The following is a 22,902-nucleotide window of genomic DNA, read 5'->3' on the forward strand; positions in this document are numbered from 1 at the left end:
TCAATGTCACATTCTTCTAAGTTTTATTTCAACGTGAAAGAGACTTTTTAAAAAAAAAATTGTTTATTATTTATTTATTTGGCAGAGAGAGCACAAGCCAGCAAAATGTTAGGCACAGAGAGAGGGAGAAGCTAGTTCCTCACTGAGCAGAGAGCCTGACCTAAGCTGAAGGCAGACACTTAACAACTGAGCTACCAGGTGCCCCTCAATGTGAAAGAGACTTTAAAAATGCTATAAAGATAGTAACTACAGTATTTATATGTCACTTAGTAAGGTTGCAGGTAGTGTTCTAATAACTTATATAATTAACTTAGTCCTGCAACAGTACCGTAAGATAGTTATTACTATTACTATTTTATTATTAACTATTTTGCAGGTAATGAAACTCTGGTATAGAAAGGTTGTTTTTAAAGTCACAGGGCAGGAAAGTGACAGAACCAGTATTCAGTCCCAGGCAATTTGGAACTGGATTCCATGTTTTGAACCTTTATCTATCAAGGAATTACTAACACTGATACAGGAATTTACAAATTACAAAGGAGAAAAAAAAAGAAAATTATTAGCAATTTTTATAGGTTTTTTAAACATACATTTTACACATTTATTTTCTTCTTTATCACTACTTAACATAGTATAAACTCTATCAATGAAACTACTATATCTGGATTAAACTAATGAAACAACTGTATCTCACATTTATAAAAAAGTAAATTTTTTTCTCTTAAATTTTGAATCTGATGTTGAAACACTTCAAATTTCCTTCTCCTTATAATATAGTAGACATGGTATTCCCTTCTTTTCTGTTTTCCCTATGTGGTAGGTAGAATTCAAAACTGAACACACAACTCCCAACCCCTGATGTATTAACTCTGCATAGTCTCATTTCCTTGAGTTTAGGAGGAAACTGAATACTATGGGGGTATTGCTCCCATAACTGGATAATCTCATGCAGTAAATGTGTAGGGATTTTGAAGATATAATTAATGTCCCTAATACATTGACTTTGGGTGAATGAAAAGGGACTTTATCTTAGGTGGGCCTGACCTTATCAGGTGAGCCATCAGAAATTAGTACTACCTACTTCTTTCTATTGCAAAATTGAGACATTTTCTATTTTGTATGAATGGTATTACCAACTATTCTCAATCTGGGTAAGGTTGATGTTCAACATACACAGTTTTACTATATAGTGTTTTAGTGTGGTCTTCACTGTCTAAGCATAAATAATACATAAAAGAGGTATCTATGTAAATTACCATGTAATGCATAGTTCAATACATGATAAATTATATATGGATAAAAGATGTCTGAATGAATGGTCACCAAACTGTGGCTGATGGTTATCAGTATAATGCAATTTGAGGTGATTTTTATTTTCTTCGTAACAGTCGTATGTATATAGGCTTCATATTATTTACAGTAAACCATTTATTATTTTACAATCAAGGCAGTTCCCTTGTGAAAAAATAGAAGGAAAACTGTGAGGAAAAAATATACTAAAATATTGATAGCGATTATCTTTGATTGATGGAAAAATGAATAGTGTTGTTTTCTATTTTTATTACTGAAATTTTAAATTATAATTTGAGTATATGCTCTATGGTAACAATTTAAACAACAGAGGGTACATAGTTAAGCAATTAAAAATATACTAACACTAGTATCTCTGGACTCAATCCCAGTGAGACTCTTCTTTCTAAATAAAATACAATTCTGAAATGATTTAATGCAACTTGACTTGTTATAAAATTGGTTTCTTCTTTATTCATTTAGGTCCCAGGAAGAGGAAAGGAAGAAATGCTTAGCTAAACTGTACAGTTTGATACATTTTATATATGTATCATTTATGAAATTACTGTTAAAATTGCGTACAGAGTATTTCCACCATCAGTTGTTACTTTGTACCACTTTACAATCCTTTTCACACTATTTCCTGTTACTATAGATTGGTTTTCTTTTTCTAAATTATATATTCTAACTTCTTTCATTCAGTGTAATGATTTTAAGATTTGTCATCCTTTTTTTTCTATCAGTGGCATATTCATCTTTATTATTAAATAGCATTTTTTTTTAAGATTTAAAGATTATTTGTCAGAGAGAGAGCACAAGCAGGGGGAGTGGCAGGCAGAGGGAGAAGCAGGCTCTCCGCTGAGCAAGGAGCCCCATGCAGACTGGATCCCAGCACCCTGGGATCATGACCTAAGCTGAAGGCAGTTGCTTAACAGACTGAATCACCCAGGTGTCCCTTGCTAAGTAGCATTCTTTTGCATGGATGTTCCACATTTTACTTAGACATTTACCAGTTTGATGAACACTTCTGTTATTTTCAGTTTTCTACTAGTATGAATAAGGTTACTATGAATATTCTTTTTTTTTTTCGAGATTTTGTTTATTTATTTGACAGAGAGAGGGAGAGAAAGAGCACAAGCAGGGGGAGCAGCAGACAGAAAGGGAGAAGCAAGCTCTTTGCTGAGCAAGGAGCCCAATGTGGGGCTCAGTCCCAGTACCTTGGTCACCTGAGTCAAAGGCAGATGTTTAACTAACTAAGCCACCCAGGCACCCCTACTATGAATATTCTTGCTCTGTTTCTTGTGTGGACATGTGTTTTCATTTCTTTGGAGTAAATAATGGAATGGCTGAATTTCCTGATAGGTGGATATTTAACTTTTAAAGAAACTTCTAGACAGATTTCCAAAGTGGTTGTACCATTTCATAATCCCACCAGCAGGGTCTCAGAGTTCAAGCTGTTCCACATATTCACCAATAAATGTGAACTTTAGTCTCTTTAATTTCAGCCATTTTAAGATTTGTGCATTAGTGTCACCATGTGTTCTTAGTTTGTAATTTCCTCATGATTAAGGATGTTGAGAATGTATGCTTATTAGACATTTATATATGCTCTCTTATCAATCATCTGTTCAAGTCATTTGTCAATTTTTTTCTGTATCTACATACATATAATCTATATCATTTTGAATATTTTACTGTTTTAAGAGTTCCTTATGTATTATGGATATAAATCTTTTGTCAGATTTTTTAATAATATTTTATTCCAATCTGTGCCTTGATATTTATTTTCATTATGGTATCCTTCAAAAATCAAATGTTTCTGTGAAAAATTCAATTCATCACTTATTGCTTTAACTTTATGTTTCTTGTTTTGTATTACTCTCTAAGAAATAAATATTTGATAATGTCAAAGTTATAAACATTTTTATAGAAATTTTATAATTTTAGCCTTTGAATTTATATCCAGGACTCATTTTATGTTTAGTTTTGTGTATGGTATGAGGTAAAACTTAAGTTTCCTTTTTTTTTTTAAAGTAAGCTGTATGGCCAATGTAGGGCTTGAACTCAAAAAGATCAAGCCTCATGCTCTACCAACTGAGCTAGTGAGGCACCCCAAAGTTCAATTTTTTCCTATGAATATACACTTCTTTAAGCATCACTTGTTTACAAATCTTTGCATTCCACATTTAATTGCCTTGGAAACTTTAGCAAAAACCAATTAACAATATGTAGTGATTCTATTTCTATACTTTCTATTCTGTCCTCTTGATCTAGAGTCTATCCTTCTGCCAATACCACATTCTCTTAATTACTGTAGCTTTATAATAAGACTTGAAATCAGGTAACATAAGTTCTCCAACTTTTTCTTCTTTTAAAAAATTTTTCAGGATTAAAAAAAAAATAGTAATTCTTTCAGAGACTTCCAGTCTGGGTAGGATGGTGTAGACCCATTTTCCCCCTGTGCTCAACATTTAAGTGTGACTATAAACCTAGAAATAGCACAAGAGACAAGGAGAATTTTGAAGGTACTAAGAGGAAGCTGAGGAATGAAAGACTATCACAGTGGCAATTGTCTTGCATCCTCTCACTCAACAAAGGAAAGATGTAGATTGAATGTTTCTCACCTCCAAGGTAGCAACAGAAGGTAGCCCAGGTCGGCTTATTCTTCCATAATAAAGGGGAGTCCCTAGGGCAACGTCAAGTAACCTTGACCCCACTAGCAAGGAGTATCAATCAGGAGCCCCAAAAATAAGTGGCCAGGGAAAGAACTCTTTATCCCTTGGGGCTAAGACATCCCTTTTCTGTTAAGGGACAAAAAAGCGGGAGAGCAGAACTTCCAAGAGAAACTGATACGGTAGGTTTCTCAGTCTGGGAAGCCTCTTACCTCACAAGCCTGAGATTCTCCTCCCTTGACAATGGACACAGAACAAGAAAAAGGGATGCAGTCACACAAAGTGCCCTAGTCTGAGAAGCGCATTTATATCCATAGGCTCAGATATTTTTTTCCGCACTCGGGCTATTAGGGCAACCAGGGGCACTGATAAAACCATCCCAACACATGTTTTCCCCATTAAAGGCATTCATGCCTGTTCCAAGAAAACCTGTTCTGCCAATCAGGCAACATGAATAGAGACCAGTAGGAACCCAAGCCATACAACATAAGCCAAGCAGACCAAAATAAGATTGCAAAATCTCTAAAAATTAAACTGTTACTGGAAACACAGCCTCCTCACCTCAAACACATAATGATAAAAGGTCCAAAAGTAAAAGACGTGATTCTAAATGCATACAAACCAAACAAAAAAAGCTGCATGAAAACTGCATGAAAGAAAAACTGATAGCACTGAAAGGAAAAAGAGACAATTCTGAGATTGTAGTTAGGGATTTTTCAACCCACCTATTCCCCCTTGAAAATTGAAGGAACTCTCAGAAAATCAACAAAGACATAAACGATCTGAACAATGCCATCAACCAAAAGAATATGTTTTATATGAATAAAATATTCCACTTAACATAAAAATGTACATTTTTTTCAAGGGCCCTTGAAGCATTCAATAAGATAAACTGTATCTTAGACTGTGAAACAAACTTTGGTACATTTAAAAGAACTGAAATCATAACAGAACATGTTTTCTGACCATAAATCAAATTAGAAATCAATAAAACAAGGACAACAGTAGGATGGTTTTGCATCTTGATTATAGTGGTGGACATATGATCTACATAAGTAAGCTGCATAGTTTTTAGGCACATGAACCAAGTCTAAATACTTGAATACAATGTTAAGTAAGTGTGAGAAAAGACATTATTAATAGTCGCTGTTGTAGTAACCTTAGAAGAAAACCATTAAATATTTCTACATTAAACATGATATTACTTTTATGTTTTCCTAGATGTCTTTTATCAGATTGAGGAAATGTCTCTCTCTCCCTTGTTTGCTGAATTTTTTTGTTGTTGTTGTTATGAATAAGGATTGAATTTCGTTAAATTCTTTTTCTCCATCTATTGGAATTACATGTTTTGTGTACTTTACTCTGATAATATGATGAATCGCACTGATTAATTTAAGCAAGTTCAAATATCCTTCCATTCCTGGAATTGAATCTATTTGTTCATAATGTATTTTCCTCCTATATTTTTGGATTCAGTTTTATAATACTGTTAAATAGTTCTGTGCCCATGCTCATGGTGAATATTTGTCAGCAGTGTATCTTTCTAATTTCATTGTCAGGATACATCTTTGAGTTAGCGAGTCTCAAAAAACGATAGGGAGATTTCCATGCTCCTCTCATTTCTCTGAAAAACTTCAGGATCAAACGTTTGATAAAATCCTCGGTGAAAGCATCTGATCATAAAGTTGTTGCTTTTTTTTTTTTTTTTAAAGAATGTTTTTATAATTCCATTTCTACCTCTGTTCCTTAGAGAGAGAAAAAGAGCAAGTGTGGGGGGTGAGAGAAACACGGAGAGATGGAAATGGGAATCAAAGATCTGCATTTGGAGTGAAAGCTAGAGCAGAGCCATTGGCAATTCAATGACCTGACGCTCTTTCAGCGGCTCCTGGAGCAGAAGCTCCTGATTCGTCTGGGCTCTAACGATGAAAACCTGGAGATGAGGCGAGAGTTCTGCTGGGATGATAACAACTTCTGGAAGATTCCCGAGCCCACTATCATAAAAACCAGTCTTCCAGTAGTTTCGACACCGTCCCTGAACAAACAAACCAGGCACACGCCTCAGCAGCGGAGCACGGCGATCCAGGCCGGTGGGAAGATAAGCACCAAAAGCGATGCCTCAGTCAGAGCTAGCGTGAAAAATACAAGGGGCTACTTCCGGTCGAGCAGCCAGCCACACCGTCACGGAAGGAGCTCAAGCCTCACAGCTCACAGGCATGCCTCAGGTCCCACCTCAGTTCCCGCCTCAGCCACAGCTCTGCCATCCTGCACACCCAGGCCCTTGAAAGGCCCCAGCCCGTGTCCCTCGGCCTCAAGTCCCAAAGACTTCTCTTTTGCGGAGGCCGAGCATAAGGAAACCAAAAGCAATTTGGCAGTGAGCCTCTCAGAACATGGCTGCCAGCAGTCGCTCAACGTTTGGGCTTTTGTGAGCCCGGAGGGGTGTCCTCCCAGGAGGGTGTCCTCCCATCCGGGCCCCCCACACGCACGCGGACGACACCTTCCATTCTCTGCTCCCCAGAGAGCCCACCTGTATCGGCAGGGTGAGCTCGTCGGACAGGCCAGCTCCAGCGGCTCTCCAGGCCTCCGCGGCGTTCCAGTCAGCGGGTCCTGTGGCGCCTGCCTGCCAGCGTGAGGCTGTGCCTGGAAGGGTCCAAGAGCTTCTCCAGCAGACGCCACCCAGTGGAAGCTGCTTCTGGGTGGATCCCATTCGACGTCCTGGCGGATGAAAATGGTGTTCGGATTGGCTGGCTCCGCTGGCTGAGGTAAGACTTGTGACAGGGGCTTGAGGGAACGTGGGGGCACCGGTGCCCTGCCACCCCCAATTGGGGTCATTATTTTTAGACCTTAAACAATTTTGGTTTAGTAAGAGAGCTTCAAGGTAAAAATTTCCCTCTGATAATTTGTTAGTTGTTTCTCCAAATTTTTGTATGCCGTATTTTGTGTACTCTTAGTTCAAACTATTCTGATTTCTCCTTTGATTCTCATCCTCCAGATCTGGATTATAAGTGTGTTGTTTAATTAAAAATATTTTCGGTTTTCCTAGATATGTTGTGGTTATTGATATCTAATTTAATTACGTTGTGATCAGAGAATTTATTTCCTCTGATTTCAATTCTGTTAAATTGATTTAGACTTTTTATGGCCCAGTTTATGGTCCATTTTTGGTAAATTAAGTATGAGCACGCAGAAAGAATGCGTGTCCTGACATTTTCATACGTAGTGTTCTATAATTATTAGATCAGGTTTTTTGTCTTAGGGTTTTTTTGTTTGTTTGTTTTTGTTTTTGTCTAGTGTTTCAATCAGTTGTTCAAGGGAACTATTAAAATATTCTGTGATCGTGGAATTATCTAGTTCTTTAGTCTTGTAGTTTTCACACCATGTTTTAAAGGTTGGCTGTTGGGTCATACACATACCTATGCTTGTTTATGTTCCTGATGAATTGAGCCTTGTATCCTTGTTAAATAGCCTCCTTTGTCTCTGGCAATAATCTTTTCTTGATGTCTGTCTACTTTATCTTATTAAAGAAACTAATCCAGCTTTTTGCTTAGGGTTTGTATATGTCATTTCTATCCATTTGCCCTCAACCTGTCTGAGCTTTAAATTTTATGACATATATAGCATAGAGTTAGGTCCTTTTTTTATTGATTCTTATAATCTTTGCCTTTTAATTATAATCTTTTTAATCCGTAAACATCCTAGGTAGTTTTTCATATTTGTTTGAGGTTTGCCATTAGGCAATTTCTGTATGTCCCCTCTATTTTCCCTATATGTTATTTTCTAGATTTCTTATTATGTGAATGAATTTAAGAACTCCATTTTAAGTTACCCATTGACACTTTTTTCAATAGTTGCTCTAGGATTAAGTTGTTGCAGTCTATATAAAGTTAAGATTGTAGTACTTCATATGCTATATAGAATACTTGCAAACATGGACCCGTGTACCACAACCTCAGCATTCTACATGTTTTCTCTTGGGATATACTATCCCTCTTGTTTGTATAAAATTATATGTTCTACACATCTGGGAAGTTTTTGACTGTTATTTCTTAATTTTTTTCCTGCTCTATTCTCTTGTCAATACTTCTTGGGCTCAAATTATGTTTACTTTATACTGTTGGTAAGTTCCACAGATTCCTGAAGCTCTTTTTTTTTCTCAAACGTTTTTCTTGGTCTTCTTCAGATTGAATTTTTTCTATTGATCTATCCTCAAGATCACTGATTTTCTTTCCTCCATCATTTCCATTCTTCTTTTCCAAAACAATGTTTCATTAGTTATTTTCCTGGAATGTTTATCAAGCTTTTGTTTTATCTTTTTATTTTCTTCAGAGATTTTTTAGGTTTTTATACATTGTATGTGTTTCTCCTTAATTACATCATATGTATGTGCATATACACATATTCACACATATATTAGCTCTTTTAGTCTTTCTAAGATGATTCCAACATTTGGATAACTCAGGGTTAAAGTCTGTTGATAATTTTTACTGCAAGAATGTCTAGCATGTTTTTAAATTTCTCATATCTAATTAATTTTAATTGTATTCCTTTCATTGTGAAGGTAGTAGTATATAATTTGCATTTAATTATATTCTTATAAAGAGTGGAGATTTTTTGTTGTTTTAACAGGCAATTTGGTTAGATTCAAATTTTAACATTTTACTAATCTCAAATCCCAGTTTACTTGTTATAGCATTCATTGAAAGCCACTTTGAGTCTGTACCATGCATGTATGATTCAGAAACCGCCCAGAGATTCAGGTATGGTTTATACTCAAGATTTAGGGCTCCTTCTCTGTGGCTCTCTCCTTTCCATGATGCTTGTCTCAGTTTTTAGAAGTATAGTTTTTTTTTGAAATAAGTTTTCTGGTTTTTTTTTTTTTTAAAGATTTTATTTATTTATTTGACAGATAGAGATCACAAGTAGGCAGAGAGGCAGGCAGAGAGAGAAGGGGAAGCAGGCTCCCTGCTGAGCAGAGAGCCCGATGCGGGGCTCGATCCCAGGACCCTGGGATCATGACCTGAGCCGAAGGCAGAGGCTTTAACCCACTGAAGCCACCCAGGCGCCCCAAGTTTTCTGGTTTTTAAGGTCAGGAAGTCTTCAGTTTCTCTAAGAGTTATAGCCATTTTACACATTGAAAATGTTGGCCTAAAAAGCCAGGGAGAAACCACATAGCTTTCATGGCAGTATTCTTTCTTAACAAGTGTCAGCTCAGCTCTAGAATGTGCCTGCATTTGATCACTATCCATTGCTTTGAAGTCATTGCTTTTTTTCTAGTTTGTCTGGACTTTATAGTTATGTATAAGAGCACTGGGTTCCAGTAGAAGCTATTTGACCATGCTGGAAGTAATAGCCCTTGTCGCCATTTTTTTTTTTTTTTTAAATTCTTTCATAACTCCATTCAGAGAGATAGGACATGAAGAGCCAGCAACAGCAGTGCTGGGACTGGCTGGGTCTCCTGCTTCCCAGTGAATAATGTAGGTCCTCAGTTTCAGTCGATACTAAAATATATTTGCATATAGGATTTCATAATTTTCATGGTTTTTAAACATATATGGGAAAGGAGTTCTAAACAGTATCTCACAACATCTCTTTATAATTTTTTAAAGACTGGAGTATTTGAGAGAGATAGAGAGCACGTGTGAGTGCATGCATGCCCACTCACAAGAAGAGGGGTAGAGGTAGAGAATCTCAGCTTAGTGTGGAGCCCTACCCAGGATTCCTACCCAGTATCTCAGGACTCTGTGATCATGACCGGGGCCAAAATCAAGAGTTAGATGCTTAATCAAGTGAGCCATCCATGCACCCCTTACAGCATCCCTTTATGGGCTTCTGTCCCCAATACATTACTTCTTGTTTAAACTGTGATTCATGGGAGAGTTGTAACTTGAATATATTTAAGTGCTCTGGAAAAAGAAAGACTTCCAATCAATCATGTCCTTTTGTCTCCTATTTTACTATTATTACATACAATTTAATAATAAGTAGTTAACTTTATTGAAATTATATAATGTTACTGTTTCATTATATAATTTTTAAATTTCAGTAAGCTCTTGCAAATGTATTCAGTGACAGTGCATTGTAGAAATGTTCAGAAACCATATGCTGGATTAGTTTAGATCTGTAGAATCAACAGAAAATTCAAAATTACTTTCATAAAAATTGAAAAGGAATTTCAAATTTTATAAGTCATCTTTATATTGCCATTTTATTCTTTAGAAATGCATGTGCTTGCTAATTTAAGATAAAATACATACATTAAGCTTGCTTATGTGGGCAATTATAATCTGTGTCAGTTCCTGTGGTGATTGATTGAATAACAGAAATTAAAGCACATACCTGTCTTAATTACTCGAGTTAAAGATGAATAGATAAACCAAATAAACTTTGCCAAATTTACTGATACAGGTATGTCATGCACAAAACAATTTATAGCTATTATTAAAAAAACACTGGTTCTGATTCTATCACATTTATGGGGCATTTAATATTCTATTAAAAATACCTGGTTTTAGTTCTTGAGTGAAACAGTGAAATAACTCCCTAAAAATTGAAAATGAGGGAAATAAAAATTTACTGACCTTTGACAGTTAAACTAGGGAACAAACATTTAACAGGGAAATTTGGTAAATTCTAAACTCCCAAATTTTTACAGTGAGATGTAGGAAAAGCTTATGGATTTCTCCAAATCAAGTTATCAAAATCTCGCTTTAATGCTAAGTAGGTCTAGAAGCAAGACAAAATTAGGCCATAGAAAATATTAATACAGAGGGAAAATTAAAAATATTCAGAGAGGATAAGGTACCCCAAAGACTATTTGATAAATATTGAAATTTTCCAATAAATACTGAAAACATTTTCAGTTGCATTGAAATTGCAGTATTCAATGCATATTGGACATAGTTAATGGGCAATCAGAAATTCAAAGAAGCCATATTTGTAATTTTAATGTAATTAGAAAATAAGAAAAAAGATAGTAACTGATACAAAGCTTTCAGTGTTTTAGGCTTCACATAAGAGGATCTCTCTCAATACTAATGGCATGCTTTTAAGTATGCTTTTTCTGACCATTCAGTAGCTCAGTGTTAACTAATATGTTGGGTTTCTGTTGTCTACTCTGGTATTGGTATCCATCTTTTTAGTTTAGATTATATTTGCTAGATTCGGGTCTTAAGGACCGATTATTCTAAGCATTGAACAACAAACCTAAACCTTTCAAACTAACTTTTATATTAGTGAACTTGTCTAGCTAGTTGAGATAATGTTTTGTGTTGCTACTTAAATTCATCATTCCATTCCTTGCTGTTTAACTCACCACTGAAGCTTATTTAGAATATATACTAATGATATATAGGGCCTAAAATTGTATATTACTAACACATAAGTAAATCTGGAAATACGACTATATATGACTTGCCATTTATAGAATAAGCTAAATGGTGAATTCTGGAACACCAATAATGTCTAAAGTCATTAGCAATACTGTATAGAAGAGACAAATTTAAAAAATTAGAGGAGGGCATAGAATTTCATTCTTTTGGAACAGGGACCACAACAAAAGGAGAAAATGAGAGGCAAAACTGAACTTTTTCTGAGGAGTTAGCTGAGGGAGGGGATGATGATACACTGAGAGGGAAATCTTCACTGGTTCTTGATGGGAGATGGAGAACAAGCACTTGAGTAGAAGAAAGGGCCAGGGTCTGGGCACCGCATTTAGGTAAAGGAGTTATTTCCTTTAGCAAAGACAAATGATTTCTTAGGTAAATAGGATTAATCTTTCTTATAAGGAATGTAATTTTTTAAATTAATGAAGTATACTATATTAAATATAAATTATTCATCTAAAAGGGAGAGCTTGGCTGTTATTTTAATGCATATATCCTGCTGGAAAGAGAAACACAAACTTATGTTACTACTGCTAGGTAATTTTTATCAGTGAGGAATGATGATTATTAATCTTTCAAATTATATATGTACATATGTATATATCTATGCAATCTGAGAACTGTTGATTTGTCCAAAATCACAGTTATCCAGGATTCACATTGAGAGCTTCTGACCTTTGTCTTCTTTTCAATTCTTTATAATGCAGTGGTAGTGTTAAATTGGATGGTTATTGACTAGGATATTAAAATATACTGTTCCCTATCCTTCTTGAATTCTTAGTTTTTGTCTCTTGTAAGATGGCTGCAGAATATAGGTAATAATTTTGTCCTATGCAATGAAAAGGTGTGCCACTGTTTCTAAACATTTATATATATTATATATTATATATTTGAGAAATTCTCTGTGTTCTTTATGTAGGGAAAACAATAGCTAGATTTAAGTTACTAGTTTATAATATTTTCATATCAGTTTATTTACAATTCATTTTACTCTTGAATATTGCAGAGGCAAAGTCTGAAACCAATTTAATAGCTGTTTTTTTGCATGTGACTCACTGTTAGGATATCATTAGTGTTATTGTTTGTTCTTTACCCTGTTTTGGTTTTGTAGGTTTTTTGGTTTTTGGCTTTTTGGGTTCCTCTTTCTTTCTTTCTTTCTTTTTTCTTTCTCTTGCTTTCTTTCTTTGTTTTGTTTTTAATTATTTGCTTGTTTTTGCCCCCCTTCTTTGAGATTCTACTGCTTGTATTAAGCCATCATAAATTTCAGGACAAGTTTCAGTTTGTGGTCAAGTAAGTATACAAAAAAACATTTTTTTTTTTACTTTAAAATTATGCCATAAAATGGTCCCTGTAAACAAAAAGTTCATGAAGAATTAAGTTTTAAACTTTCTTGATACATAGCAACACTTAAATCCCTATTTCGTTACTACATACACATCTTTTTTCAATCTAAAACTGAAATTTTGTCTGCCAAGCCCAGGCCAGTCTCACATTTATCTTGGAGGATTCTATTACAATTTCTGCACACTGATGGAGATACATATCAGATGCCCATTAAATTAAATAAAACCAATCTTTCTCTGAAATTAAGTTATTTGCAGCTAACACATGGATTTCTTGTACTTTGTCCCAGATAGAAGTTTTTTATAATCAGGAATTATACCAAATCATTTAAAATATCTCTAGAGCATTGTGCTTAATTAATCTATTTGTGTACATATGCATGCATACATCATCTTATCTAAAATAATTAAAAATCTAAAAATATTTTTAAATGCATCGGGAACCATGGTATTGAAAGACATTAGCTAAATTTCCAGTAACTCACAGATGGGAGAGGAACAGAAGGTGAGCAGAGATTGTAGTAAAAGCATGTGTTAGGAGTCAGGCAAACCTGGATTCAAATTCATATTTTAATTCCGTGACTTTCACTTTCTTATTTGTGAAGAGCACCTATCTAATTATGCTATTTTAGTAACATTAAAAATAAAAGGAAAATTAATTAGTATTACTGATGCTTGAATTAGGGTGCAAGGCCAAATCCACTAAGAAAAATATAAGTTCTTTTAGGTGAAATTGTTCATAGATAATTGACTACCAATTATTTATCCCCTTCTGGAGCATTTTAAAAGCAAATGTTGAGGGGACCCTTGGGTGGCTCAGTCAGTTAAGCATCCTACACTTGGTTTGTCTCAGGTCATCATCTTGGGGTTGTAAGATCAAGCCCTGTGTTAGGCTCTGGGCTCAGTGCAGAGTCTGCTTGAGATCCTCTCTCTTCCCACTCCTGGCATGCATGTGTGCTCTCTCTCTCTTTCTCTCTCAGGTAAACAAATAAATAAAATCTTTTAAAAAAAGCAAATGTTGAGAGTTAATTTGTATTTGTTTAGGTTGGACTCTATCAAAAAACAAAAGTCTACTTTAAATAGTGTAACTTTCCATGCTTCCTTCTTGAAAAATACAAGCCAAATCTGTCACCCACCTTTGGTAAATATGCAGGTTATTTTGGTCTGGCATATACCAGAAGCTTTATCCTACCTTCATCTGCATCTTTTGTCCTGGTAGTAGGATTTTAAATCACATAGACTCTGCTATAGTTCAGATTTGTCAGTTGACAGCTGTGTGAACTTCAGGTACTTCAATTCCTCAGGTCTCAATTTCCTATTGGTAAAATAAAGTTAACAGTATCTACCTAGAAATATTTGTGAGGATTAAAATATACATATAAAATGCATAATGAAGTGTATAGTAGGCATTCAATAAATTGTTACCACATTTTAGGCATCTGCTACTTTTTTTTTTTTTTTTTTTAAGATTTTATTTATTTATTTATCAGAGACAGAGGGAGAGAGAGCGAGCGAACACAGGCAGACAAAGAGGCAGGCAGAGGCAGAGGGAGAAGCAGGCTCCCTGCCGAGCAAGGAGCCCGATGCGGGACTCCATCCCAGGACCCTGGGATCATGACCTGAGCCGAAGGCAGCTGCTTAACCAACAGCCACCCAGGCATCCCTAGGCATCTGCTACTTTATATCCTTATATTTATATTATGAAACCCTATTTTAAGGGACCAAATAGGTAACAGATGAACAAGTAAGCTCAATGTTATAATGATTTTACTTCAATTTGATATCATTCATAATTTTAAATAGTCATTTCTTTTTGACTCAGTCTATATTAAAATTCTTAATTTCACACAAAAACATTAGAGATCAATTATTTAGCTCACTATCTAAGGCTTTCCTGATAACTCTGGTTTCTGAACTTGAATAAGGCAAAAATTTCCTTTCCTCCCAAGCACTGAGCGCTAAATCTCTGAATGAAAGGAAGTAGGAACTAAATGAAAAGCCAAACTAATTTTACTTAAGCAGTTAAAGCTTTCACAGTGAATGATTTGGAGCTCTTCAGTGTTACTTAGTGAATGTAATCACACATATTTGTCTTGTTGAGAATTATATTGTGACATATGCATGGTAAGCAGGACTGCTATTATATAAATTACCCAAGATTTGTTGCTTGAAGTTGTAGGGTACAAAAAGAAATCATGCATGAAGTTTTCTCAACAAAAATTTCCATTTAAAGAGAACTTAATGTAAGTTGTTAACCAGTAAGACTAACCACAATCTGATTAATATTTATACATTATTTGAGTTCAGTAACAGAAATGTAAAACGTCTAAAACAGAAGAGAAGAACTGGTTGGTACTCTGAAGAGTAGGATTCAAAAGATTCAAGATTCTGAAGGACAGTATTTGAAGTTCTTAGACAAGTAGATGAAACACCAGATTTCTTCACGAGTATATACAAAAGGTTTCTTCTATTTCATTCTGCAGTTGTTTCTTTAGTTCTTTTCTTCCCAGTTCGAATGTGTATGTGTTTAAATAATATACACATTCCTTTTAGAGCTTTCAGGTGAGTGGGGGAGATAGATAATCAGACAAAAAAAATTTAAAGCTTATATAAGGGGGCTATAATAGCATGTAAGAGGAGGACTGATCTAGTTTGGATACATTAGGGAAAGCTTAACCAAGGATGTAGTTGAATGGAGATTTCAAGGGTAACCAGATTATATTTGGGTAAATGAATGGGAAGATGTTTAAGGTAGAGAAATACTTTATGGAAGTCCTAATAGGGAAATTAGCATGATACTTTTGAAGATCTGGAAAACCTCCAGATTTTTAGGCTAGTGTGGCCAGAGTGCAGATACATGAAGGATCAATGATAGTATATGAATCCTCATAAAATATTTTTGAAATTTTATACCAAAATTACCCAAAGTATTGTAGAAATAAAATGTTAAATATTTTATGTTTTCAGTATCTTTACCATTCTGTAAAACATTTATTCCTGGAATAAATATTAATACCATGGAGATTTATATAGAAAAGTTCATGAAAGAGAAAAACATGACTCAACTCAACAGTCCTCTATATCCTAAAAATGTGACTTAGGATAGAATTCATTGTCAATTCAAATGGTAAGATCATTACAACCACATGGTACAATTGTAGCAACTTTCATTAATCCTCAAATAGACTGTACTGTTGTCAAATTTTAATAGTTTATGAGAGAATGGTGTACTTATTGTTATGTTGACCAAATCCTGCAAGTCAACTGTAGCTTGGCTGATGTGATCAAGGCAGTGAAACTTCTTCAAATTGCTTCAGAGCTGAGCTTGGTTTCAGCTGCAGTTTGGATTCAGGCCTCTTTGAAGTATCTCAACATTCTTTTTGTGCATAAGTGTAAACATCTGGTATCTCTTTAGACCTTGATCTTGAGTTGCCATTCTGTCACTTCTACCCACCCATATTCCACTGACTAAAAGCAAATCACATTGCCAAGCCCACCTTCAGTAGGGGTGAAGATTCTTCTGCACTGATGAGAGGTACTGTAAAGATAGAAAAGCTGAGAATGAATAATGTTAATACAAAAAGGGTAAGAATTTTATGATTTGGTTCTCCTCAGAGGTAAAATTGAGGGAGCAGAAACTATAACCTCTGAAGCTGCTAGAACCCTGAATTAGGCAGCCTGCAGTTTTAGTAGGTATTGCCCTTGTGTCCTCAGAATTTGTAAACTATGTGGCAAAATCAAGGAGACCATGTTGCTTAAACACCATGTTCTAATTTTTTTTTTTTTTTTTAATTAGAGGAGAGAGAATGAGCAGTGGGAGGGGCAGAGGGAGTTGGAGAAACAGGCTTCCGGCTGAGCAGGGACCTTCCCCCCATGCAGGACTGAATCCAAGGACCCTGTAATCATGACCTAAACCAAAAGCAGATGCTTAACAGACTGAAACACCAAAGCTAGAGCCCATGTTCTTTTTTTTTTTTTTCTTGACCCCATGCTCTTACTGCTGAAACTGTCAGTCAAAACCAATCAGAACTTCATTGGTCAATTATTTCAGATCCCTTATATTTTCCAGCATATATTTTCACATTTCCTCTTGTATTTTCTTCTTGTTGCATTTTTCTTGTTAGGGTTACATTTTCTTTTAGGTGATGGTTCAGTGTTAATGCTTTTTTCTTGTGTTTGTGAAATGGCAGCTTTGGATGCAAGCAGAATGATGAGTTTCCTGGAGTGGTGGTGGATTGAGAAAAATGATTTGAGTTATATTAGACACATAAAAGTACTACTCAGTTCCATGTTTGGTAGGAACACTAGCATACCTAAATCAGAAAAAAGGGAGTGGTGAAGAAAAAAAAAAGGGAGTGGTGAAAGGGGATAAATAAGAGGAAGGTATTGCTATATTTTCTGTTTTCCTTATGGTCTTTCAACTGATTTTTTTTCTTTCAGTGGTTAACTATGTCATTAATACTCATCAATGATGATTATATTTTAGCACAGTTGGTTCTATAACTATCTGAAAAAGATCCAGGATTTGGATGATAAGTAATGAGCAGTAATTAGGGATTTTTTTTTTTAACTAGTATTAATCTAGGGTGCCTGGGAAGCTCAGTCAGTTAAGCGTCTGCCTTTGGCTTAGGTCACGATTCCAGAGTCCTGATTGAGTCCCACATCAGGCTTCCTGCTCAGTGGGGAACTTAATACTAGTAATTAAGGGGCAAGTAAGTATTTAATGGTAAGGTATCATCAGGGATTGGAGCTCACTTGTCAGTTTTAACTAGTAAATTGTTGGATTCACAGGTCCCATATAAAGTCAGTTAATATTTTGTTTACATATTTTAATAAGTGGGTGTTTAGAATAGATAGTTTCATTCTCAATAATATATTAGAAAATATATTCTTTGTACAGGGAACTGTCACTTCCTAGAAAAACCTCCAGAATGGGGTCACTGATATTTCCAAGGTTGAAAGTTTAGTCTATTATTTGTTATATTGCCTATTTTCTTGATTAAACTGATTAGCAGAATAGCTTAATGGCTGTAACTTTATAATCTTCTTTATATTCACAGGACCCTCTGAGCCAGGGAAGTAATATTATTTTCACTTTTCATGTGAGCAAAGTTTATCTTGGTAGTACATAAACATATATCTAAAATACTGGTGGGGTATAAATAAAATACAGGTTTTATGGCATCTATGATATGTATGCCTTTCATAGTAAAACACACTTTTATCTGCTTATAGAATTAAGTCTTTTATTTTAGAAAACCAATATCTTAGCATTCTGCTCAAGCAGTAAGTGTGTAGTTGATTTTGTACATATTCTGCAAATCACTTGGAATATCAAATTTCTACTCCTAAATGTGAAATTTCTTATAAAAAGGTTTACTTTTTAAATTTGCTACTTACTAGCTATGTAACCTTGAACACGTTACTTAAAATGTCTAAGTCTGTCTGTTTCCCCATCCCTAAAATGGAGATCATTTTTCCAGCTTCAGACAATTGCTGTGTACATTGTATGAATCATATATATAGCATACTTAGCATAGGGCCTGGCATGTACTATGTATTACATAAATGTTAGCTATTGCTAATATCACCATTAATCTTTTCTTTCTTGTTTTTTAAGCATGGTGTCAATGTTTGAATGAGGACTAAATGTTGACACTGTGTTTACCTGTTCTTTTAAGACCAAGAGTAATGAAGTCATGTAGGAAGTGAATAAAACTGGTTTCAGCAAAGGAATAAGAAAAAAGTTATTAAGGGTTAAATCTAGGCCTCAGCTTTCTGTCAGTATATCAAAATTAGGAAACGAATTGTGTTTGTTAATGTCTGAAAAATAGAACGAAATCTAGTTTGAGAATGTTACCATAAAAGAAATTAAGTGAGGACCATTGCACAGTAAATACTAAAGTTCCTGTTTATATTTAATCTTTAGTCTCCAAATTGTACCCAAAGACAAGGGGAAATAACATCTGATATAGGTTGCTCCTAAGTCTTTACAGTAGATAAAAAATTGGCATAGTTATTTGAACTTTAAAATGAAAAAGGGAAATTACAGACTTCTTAGAGTTAGAACACAATCATAATCACAATTTCACTCTCTTTTCAGCTATAGTTGTACAGAGGGTTTGAAGGCTTATTGTCTTGGGTGCATTACAGTGATATCCAAATTTTTAATAAATTTCATGGCAATATCTGAATTGGGAGTAAACCTCTGCAGTTTTGGTAGTTTTAGGAAAAAGACTTAAAAGCCACTTCTATAGCTGTTCAAGAAAAAATTTCAAGCTTGAGCAATGCAGAAGAACCCAAGAGGATGAAGAAGAGTTACAATAAAGAAATAATTAAGGGGTACCTAGGTAACTCAGTGAGTTTCAGTTCAGGTCATGATCTCAGGGTCATGGGCTAGAGCCCTCTGTCAGAGCCCCCTGTTGAGCTCTATGCTAAGCAGGGAATCTGCTGGAGATTCTCCTTTTCCTTTTCCCTTTCCCGCAATCCCTGCTCTCTCTCTCATGTGCATGCTCTCAATCTCTCTCTCTCTCTCTCTCAAATAAGCAGATCTTTAAAAAAATAGAAATAAAGTTGAGCAAAAGTCTGGAGGAATCTTAAAACAATGTCCATGAAGAATTCTTAATGTTGGCTTTCCGGAAAAAAAATCTCGGTTCTAGGTACAGGTTGTTTAACAGTTCATTTATTTTTCAGATTTTTTTCCATCAAATATTCAAGAGAGATCTCTAGGGTCATAAGTAAAATGGTTTTCTCTGAGAGTTGCACATGTGCTGCCTCTTGAGTTCAAGAATGTATCTTGTGCTCCTAGCTTTTGATCCATGGTCTTTCCAATTTTGATTACTTCTCTAGTAAACAGATCAATTACTTCAGTGATGTTATCCAGGATTTTGGTAATTGTTTTCACTATATCATACAAAACTCTGTGTACTTTGCATGTTCCTTTTATGAATAAAAGAGAACTAAAATAAGGCAGAGAACAGCATTTTTTTTTTAAGATTTTATTTATTTATTTGACAGACAGAGATCACAAGTAGGCAGAGGAGGCAGGCAGAGAGAGGGGGGAGCAGGCTTCCTGCTGAGCAGAGAACCCGATTTGGGGCTCGATCCCAGAATCCTGGAATCATGACCTGAGCCAAAGGTAGAGGCTTTAACCCACTGAGCTACCTAGGTGGCCCCAGAGAAGAGCATTTTAATATTTTCTGGGAGTGGCTAGTTTGCTCAAATTTTTATATAATCTTTTAGTCTTTCTTTTCCAAAGTTTGCTGGTTCTTATTAAAGAGAAATTTGTCTACCTTGCCATAATCTGAACTCTACATTGACATTGTAGCCAGAGGACTGTGAATCTTTAAGAAAAGTTTCAGAGATATTGAGAGTATAATGTTGGTTAAATGAACAAGAAGGAAAAAAACAAAACAAAACTCTTGAAGTTTCACTTGAGAAATTAAATAGTTCTGTAACTCATGACCAAGTGGAATCTTCCAGCTATTGTAAAGGTGGCCTGAAAAAGTAGATATTTTTATTAAGGATTTAAGATAGTTTAAGAAAATATTATCTTTTGTGTTCAAGTAATTAATATTTTTCAAAAGTATTTACCTCTATTACACATAATTTCTTCAGATATATACTCAAAAGTGAAAAACTTTTTTGGTTCTTGTTCTTAATCTACAAATGGCTTTGCAAACATTTTAGTAATTGTTTCCCTTAGCAGTTGATAAGATTGAGTACAATACCTCCACTGTTTCTTAGTTTCAGGTTTCCATATAATTTCAACATCAATTTATTATTTATGAAGTTGGCATGTCTCCAGACAAATGGATTTTTTAGAGATATCAATGTATTGCATCAATTTCCTAGCCAATTTCAGCCATGGAAAACACACAAAACATCTATAGCAATCAGTGCATACACAGATAATCATGTTATACATAAATGTTAAATAATATATAAAAATATGTATATACTTTACACATAATTATTCAACAGAGTAAATAATATATTACTATATAGGTATTTTCTCCACAAATCTTGACCAAATACACTCATCTGTATTCAAAATTGGTTATAACTGTTCCTTCACATTGGTTGTTATTGGCCTATAGAAAGATGTGAATTTCATGCATATCACCAAAATTTCTCTTTATTCATAACATACATAATAGATATAAATTCAATCATATAAATAGTACAAATTCCATTCAAATGATTCTTTATTCATTATGTATTTTTTTGTCTATGTCCATTCATTACTGAAAAGGAAAGAGTTAGCATTAGGCCTATGACGTATTTCTCCTCTGTTTGGGACATTCAGGAAAAAAAGATGAGCTGTAAAATCTACCATAAACATGTTGATTACAGAAATTCTGAAAAACATACTAATAGGGCTTACTGGAAAGAGTGAACTTTCCTATGAAATGCTCTTAGCAGTATGCACCTGCATATTTGTTACTGTCAAGAATTTGAAATCCAAGGGAAAAAAAAGAAATTGGAATCCTTCTGGTCTAGAGAAAATAAGAAATATTAGCTTACATGTTGTTACTGTGCACCCTATGGAAGACCACGCCTCTAAGCTAGAAAAGCCCATTCGTGGTGGGAAATATGTGGACCAAACAATCAGTAAATGGAAGTGGAGGAAGTTGTGGAAAACAAAGGATGCTCATAAGTGAGTCATGATCTCAGGTAAGAAAGCAAGCACACTATTTCCACAAAAGTGTTTCAGAGCAGGAGAATAATACTGTTAGCTCTTTGTCAAATCTAGCATTCACTAGTGGCAGATTCTGGGAGAAACCTCTGAATCTCCTTTTAATCTCAATTCCAAAAGAGGAATTGGACTTTTGATTTATGAGCTCTGTTCTAAAGCTCCACCTAGATAATTTGGTGAAAAGATGTGACACAGCACTCATGATAACTCAACTTATCAGTAACTACCTACTACTATTTGATTCACATTTATAGTCTATATTTACCATTCTGGTTATTTTTCTGATGACTTGAGAAAAATACTACCAATGAATCATAGAGGGTGGAGAACGCTGAACAGCAGAGCTTCTGTCACTCTCTGTGGCTATTAATCAAGGTGATGCATTGCTAAGACAGCTGCCTGGGTGTGACAAAGGAGATTGCTGCTGCCTTCCCAGCATGTCAGAAGTTTATTTGCTACTTTGAATATATGGAATGTGAATGTCAATGGAATGCATTTAAAGAAGGTGCAAATGGAACCTGAAGAGCCTTAAGGGAGGTCAGTTTGGATGTGATTTATGTCTTGATATTACCAAAAATATCCTTCTGGAGATTCGTAGGGGACATTTATGTGATACCTTATATCACACCCAGATGGGGATATAGTGTAGGACTGACAATACCTAAGTGACAGTTTCATGGGGCATATAATGTTTTTGGATGCATATAGTTTCTCAAATTGCACACAAACAATGAGTATTCAGTGGCAGTAATATAAGCTGTGGCTTTATCAGATCTATCCATGCGTTCTAAGATATTCCATGAAGATTTAAGGAATTGGTCTTGGAATTGCTCAGTGTGGCCAAAGCAACATTCCTAGAGCTTTGTCAACAAGAATAAAAGATATGCTAAACCAGATAGGAACACTAGAGGGACCTCTGTCTCAAGAGGATGATCATGGCTGGACTCTATCTGGAAAATTTAATGAAGCTATAAGCAAAGGAACTAATTGGACAATAGTTCTCATGGAAAATCATTAACAATGTTGAGAAAAGCTTTATATTCTCATACATAAAGACTAGTGGAAATTCTAATATTTATGGAATCTACTATTTTTTAAAGGTCAATGATTGAGAGTGCTAGATGGGAATAGGTTTTATTAATGGGATTTGTTACAAGTGTATAACAGGTTGTCACTGGACAATTAAGCAAATATTGTTGTTCCCTAATGGCCTTGGTACACAAAATAACATGGAACTTCTCTGTACAGTTGTTTGGGATTGGAGAGATCAAAGAATGACACTGTGTTTTCACTGTTACAATATTACATAATGGCACCTGTACCTATAAAACTTATACTAGGATATGTGGAATATGGTTATAAACACAAAGCAGACAGAGTCCAGAATTTACTAAAATATGGCCTCTGTCAGCACAGCTGTTAATGAGAATATGTGATACATTAGGAAAGATCATTTCTGTTGGAAAAGAAGGAATAATTCTGCTGGATTTTTTTTTCTGTTGTATGATAAGTTAAACATT

This window comes from Mustela lutreola, chromosome 12 (assembly GCF_030435805.1).
Source record: "Mustela lutreola isolate mMusLut2 chromosome 12, mMusLut2.pri, whole genome shotgun sequence".
Lineage (NCBI taxonomy): Eukaryota > Metazoa > Chordata > Mammalia > Carnivora > Mustelidae > Mustela > Mustela lutreola.